Here is a 6,349-nt window from a genome sequence, read left to right on the forward strand (position 1 = left end):
TTTTCCATTCATGCTAACATTTTTTGTTGAAAGACATAGTGTGTGTGTGTGTGTGTGTGTGTGTGTGTGTGTGTGTGTGTGCGCGTGCGCGCGCCTTGGTGTTCATGAGGACAGTTTGAAGAAATCAGTCCTGTGCTTCTACTGTATGTGGATTGTTTGAAGGAAATGAAATCAATTCACAGGCCTCCTTGGCAGGCTCCTTTATCTGCTGAGATATCTCACCGGTTCCCTTCTGTGTTCTTTGCACCCAGCCCATGTATGGTAAGCCACCTCTCCTGCATAGATCCCACACAAAATCGCATTCATGCTATTGAGATTGCAGAGGAAACAATCGCACGTTTAGGTGTTGTTAAAATACGCATTCTGTCACCACGTCAGCCAGTGAGCATGTTTTCATGAAGCTGGGTATGTGTGTACTGCAGGACCACCATCCCTAGGATGAGTGCTCAGTGACTCCTGATAGCAGTAAAGGTATAATAGTTAATCAACAAACCCTCCAATATATTTCACAAATCTTGGTTTGTTTTAAGGACCGAGATCTGGCCACAAGTTACCACCTTGTACCTGTTTCATGGAACTTTTAAAAAATATTAGGAAAAGAATGTGAGAATGTATCATTTGTAAAAAACACCTCACTTGACGTTCAACTCCCTAGAGTAAAACTGATTGACTGACATTTGATCAGCTGGCTCTCCAGATCTTGCCCAGACTATGAAGCACAACACTGTCAGAGCCAAACCCGATTCACACAGAGCACTTGTTTCTGGGTTTGTCATTTGAGTACAAAGTAGAATCATTCATCCCCGGATTGTTCAGAGCTAGGCATGGCTGTCTCTGTGACGGTTACTATTACAGTGATGAAAGACCATGAGCGAAAGCAAGTTGGACAGGAAAGGGTTTATTCTGCTTACACTTCCAGGTAATGGTCCATCACTGAAGGAAGTCAGCACAGGAACTCAAACAGGGCAGCAACTTGGAAGCAGGGGATGATGCAGAGGCCATGGAGGGGTGCTGCTTACTGCCTTGCTGCTCATGGCTTGCTCAGCCTGCTTTCTTCAGAACCCAGGACCACCAGCCCAAGGAAAACCCCACCCACAATGGGCTGGGCCCTCCTCATCAATCACTAAATAAGAAAATGCCTTACTTCTGAATCTTACAGAGGCATTTTCTCAGTTGGGCTTCCCATTCATCAGATGACTTTATATTGTGTGAAGTGGATATAAAATTAATCAGCGCAGTTGCCAAGGGAATTACTTCAGCCAACATCCATGTGAAATTTTCTTTCCTTCTTTTCTCCTCTCCATTCTCAGCTTTCCCCATTCCCGTTGTTTGTGTGTGTGTGTGTGTGTGTGCGTGTGTGTGTGTGTGTGTGTGTGTGTGTGTGTGTGTGTGATGTCATGTATGTTACACAGGAATCAAATCTAGGGTCCCATATGCTGAACTCTAGAAATTTGTTTCTTTGAAGGGGCATGATGATGAAGGCTTTGTCTTCCTGGGTCCCTGGCTAACCAAGATGCAGGGAAGCCCCTGCTTACTTACATTGTCTAGGTAATTGTATATAAAATATTCTAATATGCCAATCCACAAATTTATTCATTATTTATTTATTATTTATTTATCTATTTATTTATTTATTGCTGTTTCTAGCTCAATTCATTGCAACTGATAGAACACCTAAGTAAAATGCTGTAATTTCAATTCCAATGCCTAATCCTGCTCCCTCTTTCTCTTTCTTTTATTTATAACATCTATCCGGGCAACCCAGGAAGGCAAAGTGTCATTTGTGAATTCATGAGCTTAAAGAATCATCTAGATTTTATCTTTCAGGAAGATGAGCAAGGTAGGCTATAAAGCATATTTTAAAGGTGCTCACCGGATGAAGTAGTATGCCCTGAAGAAAACAGGCACCACATACCTTCTTTTCATTCTCTCCTAAAATACTTGGCAAATTCCTACCCATTCAATTCGTTCAATTTATGTGTGTGAATACGTTCCTGGCAGAATTACAAAACTCAACTAGCATAATTCTTAAAAAGTCTACCTCTGGGCAACATATATAATCAACCTAAAAGGATAAAACCCAGACTCTTAAAATGCCATTTCTATCTTCAGCGTTTACAAAGCAATTACCGACCTCCCTTAGATTTAAGACCACTGGAGTCTAATGTGGAGTATACTTGCCAAAGCATTCCATTGTCAGCTGACAGCAGGCAATAGAGCACCCTTCAGAAATACTCAACATGGCCATAGTCCTCTCTGTTAATGTCTTAGAGACCAAAAAGGAAGTTTAGATGGGAAAAGAGAACCTATGTAGGGTCCCAAACCACCTCACCAATTTTCTTTCACCATGTGACCTTCCAGTTTCTGAGAAATAATATAGGTTTTGCACTTTTCCGAAAACCTGTCAGAGTTACATGGAGGACAATTATCTTAGGCTTTCTATTGCTGTGAAGAGACACTATGATCACAGCAACTCTTACAAGGAAAACATTTAAATGGAGCTAGCTTACAGGCTCAGAGGTTGAGTCCATTGTTTTCATGGTAGAAAGTATGGCGTCATGCAGGCAGACATGGTACTAGAGAAGTGGCTGAGATTTCTACATCTGGATCGGCAGGCAGTAAGAAGATAAAATGCCACTGGGCCTGGCTTGAGCTTCTGAAATCTCAAGGCCCACAACTCCCTCCAGTGACACACTTTCTTCATCAAGGCCACACCTCCAATAATGCCACTCCCTGAGTCTATGGCAACCATTTTCATTCAAACAATCACATCAATGTTTACTCCTTATCAGGTAGTTATTTACCAGAAGAATGTCTTTAGATCTGTATGTTTAACTCAGGGAAGGCACAGAACCCAGGAAACTGGATGCCTAGTTAGTGAAGACGGCACAGATCTTCAGGGAGAGGTTATAATGTATGTGATAACAGGGGGAAAGGGGAATAATGAGGAGGAAGGACAGGTGAGAGGAGGGAGGAATAATTAACATTAAAAATGTTTAGAAAAGCCATAAGGAAACTTGTTTTATAATATTTACATATTAATTGGGCATGGTGGTGAATGCTGTTATTCCCAGCATTCAGGGAGGGAAAGGCAGGGGATCTCTGTGCATTCAAAGCCAGCCTGGTTTACAAAGTAAGTCCAGGATAGCCCAAGCTATATAGAGTAACCCTGTCTTGAAAAAAAAAATTATATACATTATGGAGTTTGTGAGCCTGGGAAAAGGCTATAAATTCAACCTGATTATAATTAAAAGATTGATTGATTAGCTGCTACCAGGACTACAGTCTTAAAACCAAATCTCAGGAATGTTCAGAAGAAAGAATATGGGGAAGGGTTTTGTTGTTGTTGTTGTTTTGTTTTGTTTTGCTTTGTTTTGTTTTGTTTTGTTTTGTTTTGTTTTTGCAAAACTCACAAGAAGACCTATTTATGCAAGCAGACAAACTGGTCTGTACTCCCTAGTTAATTGGTTATAATTGGTTATAGAGACTCAAAACAATTCTCAGGTATCTGTATAAGAAAGTTTCCAAAGCTAAAAGAAGTAGTTAGTCGTAGCATAATAAGTAACATTTCTGTGCGGGGGGGCCACTGGGTCAGGTTTGCTGGAAAGCTATCTTCTAAGGGCTGAAGTAAGAGACAAATGGCTAGTGGGTAGCAAGATGGATGCCTAGCATAAAATGGAGTTTCTATAGCTGTCACATATAATGTATACCTTATATATGTATATAAGTATACATAAATGCATATATGTATATACAATATATATATGCATATATATCTTCATATTTCCCAGTCGTTGGAGGTGTGCCTACCTCAGAGCACAGCTTTTATGTGACAACATACCCACCTGAGGCAATTTTGTCCTCATCATCCTGTCCTTGTCCTTTTCCTCTGGTAGCATCACGAGGAATGAAACCTTTTCCTCAGAAAACCCCTCCAGCCTCTTTTGCACAGTCTGCGCTGAAAAGGTCCTTCTTGGCACCATCGCATTTCTTGAGCAGATCAAGATATACATCTCACTGCATCGCAGGCGCTGCTGCGCCCTTTCCTTTCAGACAGCCTTTGCAGCGCCTTGAGGACTGAGCTGAGCAGGATGTCCATGAAGCTTAAACAGTTAAAGGCAGAGGAAAGAGTGCAGAAGGGTTGTTTGATAAAGGGTTATTAAAACAGGGGCCTGGTAAAAGAAAACAGACCAACTTTGTATGACTAAATGAAGACAGCTAAATAAAAACGAAAGTTCTTAAAATAAAAGCAAACTGTATTCCCTATTATCCAATACCTGCTCTATTTCCTCATCCCTGCTTTGACATTTCCTCAGTTAAGGCTAATGTAAGGAGAGAGAGAATGTGGCATATGAGGAGGAAAAAATGCTATTCTCTGAGCTATGTCTGCATATTTTGATTTATTATTTCTAAAGCTGGAGTTTGGGGTCTAGAGAGATGGCTCAGTGGCTAAGAACACTGGCTACCCTTTCTGCGGCCCAGAGTTCAAACCCACGCCCACATGGTGGCTCGCAACCACTTCTAGTACCTCCTTCTAACCTCTCAGAGCACTGCGTGCAGGTGATGCACAAACTTGCATGAAGGCAAAACATCCATCCACAAAAAGAACTTTAAAAAAATAATTAATTAAAACTGGGATTTACATTTCTTGGTCCTTTGTAATCATCGTTGTGGATGCATGAAGAGCTTATGGTAAAGCATTGGTCACGTAGCCCTTCAAAAATGGCTTCTAGCAGGTGCATTAATCTCCACTCTAGGACACTAAGAAGGGAACAAACAGCCTCCTTAATCTTGTATGTGGTTGGCTTTGCATGAATGGTTGAAGAAGCCAGGTTCAGGACAGGGTTGCACGTATGCATTTAGCATAAGTGGAAGTTATCCACTTGTCATCAGTTAGGATACAATGACACCCTTGGCCTCTGAAATAAGTTTAAACTCAGAAGTCAGTCACTTTGGATTAAGAGCTTACCCCAGATGGCAGAATTCATGCCTGGTACTATTAACTGGGCCAAACACTCATGGCTGGCCAGGCTGTGAGCCTTAAAGGAGAAGATAATACTAAATGGCATAGTAGCAATACAGTTCTTATCTCTATACCCTTAGATCGGTACAATTCTCGCCATCATCAGAGAAGAAACTTCGTATTGCGAGTAATACAGAGACCCACAACTGGGCAAAGTGCGCAGAGTAAGAGACTGTGAGGCACTCCACTTTAAATAGGACATCTACGCCATATCCTCTCCCTCTTCGGGGCTCAGGAATAATGAGAGAAGAGGGGCAGAAAAATTTTGAGGACCAGGAGGTATAGACTTTCAAAGAAGGGTGTTTGCAGACAGGACAAGGCTGTTACACTAGGAACTCACAGTGACTAGTGCGCAAGCCTTGTAGATCACAACGGGAAACATCTCAGCATGGGTTGAGAAGCCACCCACCCTGTATGTGAGGGGGGATTGGCAAATGATGCCTGCTGTGGGAGGAAGAGTCAGTCTTATATAAGCCTCTGGCCCCGGAGCAGCTATTTATGCTACCGTAGGTGACCCTATACTTCTGCACAGATACGATATACAAGCAATATTAAGGGAGTTCAGTGGTTTCTTGTTTGTTTTTTAAAGAGCACATGGAATCAGAAGGGGAAAGTTCTGGGAGGAATAGGAGAGGGAATTGTGAGTGAATTTAATCAAGATTCATTATATCTAGGTATGAAAGCCTGAAAAATTTTGCAAAAAAATGATTATAAAATAACAATAGCTATGTTCATTACAGTGTGGGTACTCAAGAGATCCTAATTAACAACTTATTAAATGTTTTTAACACAGGTATGTTGTAGTAAATAAAAAAATGAGTGTGAGCTATATATTGTTTATTATTAGCCCTAAGATTATCAAGGTGATATCATCAAACCCACCATCACAAAGAGTAAGGCACAGACACCTGTTAGATTTTATAATTGCCTTATTTACCTTGGGCTGGTCAGATATTTCACCTATGCTGTCTCAAAATACTCACCATCCATCTCCTAGTCCCCATGTAAGGCCATATGCCTTAATCATCCTCAGCTGGTCTACCTTCCCTCCATAATCCCAAGATACTTGCTTGTATTATTCATCTGAACCTTTCTTTCCCTGCCATTATTGGAGTCCTCTCTCTTGGCCCCCGTGGTTTCTTCCCCACACTAATCCATCGTGGCATCCTAGTTCCTTCTCTCTTCCCATCCGTCTATCTGCCATGATTCTCCTGTCCTCTCCAAGCCTGGGATCTTAAGTAACAAAATAGAATAAAATAAAATGCCTAAGTAACAAAAAAAAGAAAGAAAGAAAGAAAGAAAGAAAGAAAGAAAGAAAGAAAGAAA

This window comes from Psammomys obesus, unplaced genomic scaffold (assembly GCF_907164565.1).
Source record: "Psammomys obesus unplaced genomic scaffold, mPsaObe1.curated_primary_1811, whole genome shotgun sequence".
NCBI lineage: Eukaryota > Metazoa > Chordata > Mammalia > Rodentia > Muridae > Psammomys > Psammomys obesus.